Below are 8117 nucleotides of genomic sequence, written 5' to 3'. Positions count from 1 at the left end.
TGGCTGCCTTACTCTCTGCAGATATTGGGGAGAAAAGCGCTGTATAAATAAAGAATAATCATTATTATGCCCTATGAGCAATGTATCAATCGTACTGTTCACTATTCTATCATTAAAATAGAATTTGGGGGAGCTTTAATGATTTTCTATTTATGTCAATTAAAATGTCTGTATAGGGCAAGATACTACCCACTATCAGAGAGAACATCATGGCAGCTCCCATTAGGCAGAGACTCTATATGCAGAATTGGGTTCTATTTTGTGTAGGGGCCATATTATTTTTTTTTGCACATTACTTACTCATTTTGTATAGATGAGATGTGGTGGAGGTTTGCTCCGTGGAGAAGTACGGTGAACGAGAAATGTGAGTCTTCGGGCAAAAGCAAATAGTGACCTACAGTACTGTAGACTCTCAGACAATGCAAATCCAGAACTGTCGGGGGTCAGTATATACAGTATAGTGACCATTTCACATTTTTGTATAGATGGGCCTGGTGTGAAATGTTAACAATAAATCTATTGATGTGTTCCACTTTCTTGTTCGCAATTTCTCCTGACTCTGTAAAATAGGTTAAAGGTCATTTTTACGCTGACTATTTATATTTTAATTGACAACAGTTGACCCGGTGAAATGAAAACTGCTAACTCCTCCATCATAATCAGCAAGACTATGGGCGCTACATCTAACGATTACTTATCTCCAAAGTGTTTAACATCTGTACTTAATTATTGTCTTTTCCGTTTTCCAATCCAAATCTGTGGATTCAACAATGAAAGGATCCAAAATCAGGATTTTAGAATATCTTTATTTTTTTTGTCCAGGGATGTTTTAATTATTAGTTTTGTGTAATGAATTCCAGATGCCTAAGACTGCAATGCACAATAAAATATATGTATGTAATACTACTGTATAAATGTAGTAAAATTCTAGATTTAAGTAAAGTCCTTACTGTATGTAATCAGGGGCAATGAAAGGGGGAGGGGAGTGAGTACTAAATACCGGGCTTGGGCTTTGGAGGGACACGGCAGGGCCCGGATCCAACACCGCCCACCTCGCTTTTACCTGTCAACAGCCCAGGAACAGGCTGCTATGGGCTGGGCTGCAGTGGGACACCTGGGAGACTGCTGCTACCGCTGCTCCTCTCCCCTGCCTGTGGGGGCTCCAATCACACAGATCGCACCCCCCCTGGATTTGCACCAGGCTGAGGAGCTCACAGCGCCCCCCTCCCCAGAGCCCAGTGGCGCTGCAAATAGGGTTTTAAAAAAAATGTTCTAAGGGGGCGTGGCCATGCCTCCCGTGTTTAGGCCACGCCCGTCATCAGTAATGGGGCTCTTAACGGCCCTGTATAATAATGTTATATGTAATCACAGTTTTGTAATTAAACTCAATCTCCTCACAACCCTGAACTGCTATATTTCTCAGTATTTATTAAATGTTTTCTATTCTTCTAATTAATAATGTATCACTCGTATGGTCGTTTTATGGCTCATTCAGACACCCATGCAATTAGTGTTTTTATGGGATAAACATGGGTCAAGGGTCCATCTGCTTTGTCCACCTCCTTTCTCATTCCTAATATTGCACTTTGGGAGTGATTCATCAAGGATCGCAATTGTAAAGCTGCACGCAGGCTATAGAAATGATGTATGCATGCAGGCTATAGATATGATGTATGCACGCAGGCTATAGATATGATGTATGCACGCAGGCTATAGATATGATGTATGCACGCAGGCTATAGATATGATGTATGCACTGAGGCAGCTTTGCAATTACATCCTTGCTGTTATGCAAATGCAGCAGGAGGAGTATGACACCATGGAGGTCGCAGGCTGAGATCACCATCGCAACCGTCGATGGTCACGATGGTGGACGACGTCAGGCCACCAGCCAGCTAAGTAAGCCTCAGCTTACTCATGCTGGCCGACTTGCGAGCCCAGAACACTGCGTTAGTTGACGCAGTCTCTGGGCTTGCCACTCCCGGGAAAAGTGGGAGGACATGCACACTCGCAGAATGGGTCCTGCGCACGCGCAAATTCTCGATAATCGGGAATCTGCGATCAGCAGTGCACTTGTGTGCACTACTAAATCAGGACCTTTGAACACTCACTTCTTCACGTGTGTTATCAATGATTTAATTTTACTTAAACTTAGGTTCATCTCACACATTGATGGAACTCAACTTGAAAAATATAACCTCAGATAGGGAAATATAATGATTAATTAAGAGAATTAGGGCCTGATTCTGACCCAGTCGCTAGCAAGCGTCCGCTCGCTGCTGCCAATGTTTGCTAATCTGTGCATGCATCGCAGTAAGCGTGCGCAAACTACTCATAGCGATTGGGAACCGCTCGCTCGCCTTGCAAAGCCAGCCCAGTGTAATGTGGGTGGTAACAGGGGCAGTCCAGTGAAATCGGGGGAGTGAAGGTGCGAACGCAGGCGTGCCTGAGTGTCTCAACGCCATTTCAGAGGCGTGCATAATTAACAGGCAGCTTCAGAGTACATGTCACCACTGAAATCCTTGCAGTGCTTGCGGTAGGGTAGAGGCAACCACAAGTGCTGCTATCGCTTCCGATGTTCCTCGATGTACCAATGTTTTAATACACTTCCTAGAGATGATGTGCGCTAGTGGGCATCTCACCATATGCTAATGGGCATCTGCATACACAAAGTTATCGCTCGCCAAGACATAGTGGGCATGCTTATGCCTTGCCGTGCGATCACCTGCCTTGACGTCACTTAGCTCAATTTGCATATGCTGGCGAGCGGCCTCATCTAGTGAATGGGTCTGAATCAGGCCCTTAGTCTTCACTTAACTAATTAGCAGGGCCGTAGAGAGCCGTCTCGGACCCCGTTACACGGTCATCCCTCCCCCTAGATTAAAAAAAAATATATTTACTGCGCCCCACTCCCGCACAGGCAGAGGAGAGGAGATTGCTGCTGCTGCTCAGTGGCAGCAGTCTCTTTGGTCCCCACTCCCCTCCCTCTCGGCGCCCCTGATTACTAGGTTGCCTAATGAGCACACTGTCTAAAAAGTCTGTATAGGAAATCCCCAGACATACATGCTCGGGCGAGAGACAGGCCATCCACTGTAGAGATTTCTAAACACTCACCCGGATATTATTTATACCCTATTCAGAAAAGGTACAATATGTGAATTTTACATACATAAGCAGGTGGCATCAGCACCACACAGCAAATGGGCGATTCCAATATGCGTCCCATCAAGGGCACAGAAATAAGTAGAGATGAGCGATCCGGGCCGGGATCTGAGTCTGGCTCAGGTATTCCCGCCTGACTCAGATCCCAAAACGAGACAAAACATCATCATCCCACTGTAAGATTCTTGCGGGCTTTAGATACTATTAAGGTACCTGGTCATTGGTGACATATCACTCTGGCTGTGGAGAGTGAAATGAACAGGCATGCTGTATCTGTCCAGGGGTGCTGTGTCTGTGCAGGGGTGCTGTGTCTGGCTAGGGCAGGGGCTGCTGGGTCCATCAGGGGTTGCTGTGTCCATCCAGGGGCTGCTATGTCTATCCAGGGCAGGGGATTCTATGTCCATCCAGACCTGGGGGTGCTGTCTCCATCCAGGGGCTGCTGTGTCTACACAGGGCAGAGGCTGCTTTGTCCATCCAGGGGTTGCTGTATCCATCCAGTGGCACTGGCTTCTGTGTCCATCCAGGGGCTGCTGTGTCCATCCAGGGGTGCCCAGTGTAAAATAAAATAAAAGTAAAAAATATATATTTTTTGTGCTGTACCCCACTGTACTACATTATTATTATTATTATTTTTTTACTGTGTCACTGCCGGTCAGACCACAGTGTGATATATTCACACACATATTGTGACACTATAAGTCGTAGTGCAGTGTAATATTCATACACGTATTGTGACACTGTAAGTGGAAACAGTGTAATATACAACACATATTGTGACATTGTAAGTGGTAGCTCAGTGTTTTATTCATAAAATATATTGTGACACTGTAAGTAGAAAAGCTGTGTAAAATTCAACATGTATTATGACACTGTAAGTAGTAGCGCAATGTTTTATTCATAAAAGTGGAAACACATTGTAATATTCAACACATATTGTGACACTGTAAGTGATAGCGCAGTGTATTCATAAAAAATATTGTGACACTGTAAGTGGTAGCACAGTGTTTCATTCATAAAATATATTGTGACACTGTAAGTGGAAACACAGTGTAATATTCAACACATATCGTGACACTGTAAGTGGTAGGACAGTGTATTCATAAAAAATATTGTGACACTGCAAGTGGTAGCACAGTGTTTTATTCATAAGAAATATTGTGACACTGTAGGTCATTGATACCACAGTGTAATATTTAAAACTGGTACAAATTGATGTGTATGCTGTACCCCACTTCGTTCGTGTTTGTTGATATGGAGAACTAATAATAATAATAATAATAATAATAATAATAATAATAGAGAACGATCAGTTGAATGGAGAGCAGGAACCACATACTAGTGCTGGAGCTGCTGCCAGTGCCACCAGTCATGACGATACTAGTCCGTCTACGTTGTCTACTAAAGCTGATGTGCATGGGCATACAGGACTTAAGTTAGGACATCTAATATCAAAGAAGCAATCTTTTACAGTGGTAAAGAAAAAAACAACAAAGAGAAAGTTAGCTGCAGAAATACATAAAACTGGCAATATGTCTTTCACCACACAAAGTGGCAAGGAAAGGCTAAGGCCTTGGCCTTTATTTATGACTGGTGGTTCTTCCTCTTATGATGATATAAGCCCTTCTCCCTGTAGATGTTTAAAAAAAATTAAATTGTTAAGGCACAGGAACCAACTGTGCACTCAGAAATGTCACAAATCCCTGAGGAGAGTCTAAGTGTGTCAGCGGGTGCCATGTTTGAGCCTGACCTTTCCAAAACTGTGCATCTCCTGCAAATTTGGGGATGAAAAGCATAAGTCAACATGCTGACATAGAAATCGAGAATGCTTCTGTGGAAGTGCACCAGGATGATGAGTATATTTGTGTAGCTGACGCTAATAAGGGTGTTAATGAGGATGCTGATGATGAGGATGTTGATGATGAGGATGTTGTTGATGAGGAAGTTTTTCGTGTAAATCAGGGCCCCGGTGGAAACAGTTGTTGCCCATGATTAGGAAAAGTCCATTGAAATACCTGAGCAGAAAACAAAAAATTCCACTTCTTATGTGTGGAATCATTTCTACCCAAATCCAGACTAACATTGTCAAGCCATCTGTACACATTGTCATGCCAGAGTAAGTAGAGGTAGGGACCTTAACCATCTAGGAACCTCCTCCCTGTTATGTCATCTACAGTGCATCCATCCAAAGTGTTTGCAAAATTCAGACACTTTGGCTAAAAAAAGTAACAATTAGCAGTCCAGCATCAACTAGCTCCCTTCTCTCTACTAAATCCAAGCACCTGGCATCTTCATCACCAACACCTTTATCAACAATATCCTCAATCATGATTGGAACTAGTCCTGCATAAAATTTGATAAGGCTATCTCAGTCCTCCCCTATCCTGGATTCCTCAGAAGAATCCTTGAGCGCTACGTCTGCTGCTGCTGCTGGGATTGGATATTTATTCCAGAAGGGGACCAGGAAGATTACTAGTAGTAGTTAAATAAAACAATTGCAAGGGGGAGCATGTATGACAGCAGTCACCCAGTAGCACAGCAGATCACTAACGCCATAACATCTATGCTGGTATTAGATGTGCATCTGATATCCACCATTAGTGCAGTGGGTTTTAGACCGTTAATTGAGGTCCCCGCTACCAAATCCCATCTACAATAGGTTCCACTTCACTAGAAAAGCAATTCCCAGCCTGTACAGGGACGTTAAAAAAACTCTTAATTAATGCCCTCCAAAATGCCATTGTACCCACTGTCCACTTAACCAAAGATATGTGGCCAAGTGGAACAGGCCAAACACAAGATTACATGACTGTAACAGCCCACTGGGTGGGTGTATTGCCGTCAACGACACCAAAAGTAGCAGCAGCATCTAAGAAACAGTAGCTCTTTCAAAGGCAGGCTACTCTGTGTATCACCGGTTTAACTAAAAGCCATACTGCTGACAACTTCTTAGAAAAACTCAGGGAAGTCATTGCAAAATGGCTTACCCCACTTGGACTTTCCTCGGGATTTGTGAGCTCTGACGCCACCAATATTGTGAAAGCATTACAGCAGGGTGAATTCCAACACGTCCCATGTTTTGCTCACACAATCAACTTGGTGGTGAAAATTTTTTTTAAAATGACAGGACCATGCAGGAGATGCTCTCTGTGGCCCACAAACTTTCTAAATATTTTCACCATTCAGAAGGTGCGTGTAGAAGATTGCAGCACTTGCAAGAAATGTTGAATTTGCCCTGTCACCAGCTGAAGCAAGAGGTAGTTACAAGGTGGAACTCCACCCTATATATGCTTCAGCAGATGGAGGAACAGCAAATAGCTACCCAACGAACTATAACATAAGAAGAGGAGGGGGAATGTACTTTACTCAAGCTCAGTGGAAAATACTATCCATGTTGTGCAAAGTTCTGAAACCCTTCGATGTAGTCACCTGTGAAGTGAGTTCAGACACTGCCAGCTTGAGTCAGGTAATTCTCCTAATTAGACTGTTAGAAAAGCAGCTTGAGAAACTGAAGGAGGAGCTAAAACAAAGTGATTCCACTAAGTATGTTGGACTTGCAGATCAAGTCCTTTATTTGCTTCACCATGATCCAAGGGTTGTCAGAATCTTACAATCGGATCAATACACTTTGGCGACCGTTCTGGATCCTAGGTTTAAGTCATACGTATTGTATTTCTTCCCAGCGGACACAGATCTGAAGAGATGCAAAGAGCTGTTTGTAAGGAAATTCCTGTAATGGTGGATTCCAGTGGGGACAAATTAATATTGTATGAAGATGATGTACACTCTGATGAGGGTGAGGAATCGGATGATGATGGCGACAACATATTGCCTCTGTAAAGCCAGTTTGTGCAGGGAGAGATCATTGCCAGCAATGTCAGCTGCCCATTGGTAGCTTGTTTTGTGGGGGCCCAAATAAACCAATCGCTTCAGCCACAATTGGCAGTCCCTGTCACTGAAGTGATTGGTTTGTAAAACTGTGCATGTTCTGTTTACTGTATACAACATAAGGGTGGATGGAAGGGCCCAAGGACAATTCCATCTTGCACCTCTTTTCTTTGCATTATGTGCTGTTTGGGGCATTGCTGCCTGATATGTTTAATTTTATAGTTTATTAAACTACCATCCAGTCTGCCACTGCAGTGCCACTCTGTGCCATGTTAGAAGCTGAAATGCCACATGTTAGTGTTGCCCACTGCTGTCGCTTAACTTTTTCAGCCAGCTAGCTCGATGCAACCTTTTGGCCTAAACTGGATTAAATCAATATTGTGAGCTGTGAAGTGGTTAAAATTGACTTGAAATGACTGGAAATAAATGTTTTTGAGGTTAATAAAACTAGTGTATAAACAAAAACAGGCCCAAATTATGTGATTTCAGCTGTTGTTATGATTTTTAGAAAAAATACAGATCCAAAACCAAAACCCGCAAGGGTGGTTTTGTAAAATCAAATGCAGATCCTGTCTATCTATCTATCTATCTATCTATCTATCTATCTATCTATCTATCTATCTATCTATCTATCTATGTCAATCCCTGTCTCTATCTGGATACAGAGGCCTAGACGGTACGTGATCATAATCCCGGCAAGTGGGATACAGTGCTTAGAATACCGGTGCCGGAATCCCGCCACCTGTTAGAATCCCGCCACCAGCATCCCGAAGGTAAGTAGTGGGGTTAGGGGGAGGGTTAAGGTTAGGGGTTAGGGTGAGGCACTAGGGGGAGGGTTAGGGTTATGCACTGGGAGGGACGGTTAGGTTTAGGGTGTGGGGGGAAGGTTAGGTTTAGGTACTATTGGGGAGGGTTAGGTTTAGGCACTGGGGAGGGTGAGTTAGGTTTAGGCACCGGGGAGGGAGGGTTAGGGGTAGGAGAAGGGTTAGGATACCTACCAACAGATGTCGATATCCTAACCCTCACGTGATGCCGGTGTCGCCAGCATCCCGTACCCAACCCGCCTATAC

Source organism: Taudactylus pleione, unplaced genomic scaffold (genome assembly GCF_031769625.1).
Source record: "Taudactylus pleione unplaced genomic scaffold, aTauple2 ptg000360l, whole genome shotgun sequence".
In the NCBI taxonomy this organism is placed as follows: domain Eukaryota; kingdom Metazoa; phylum Chordata; class Amphibia; order Anura; family Myobatrachidae; genus Taudactylus; species Taudactylus pleione.
Note: the sequence above shows the minus strand (reverse complement) of the source record.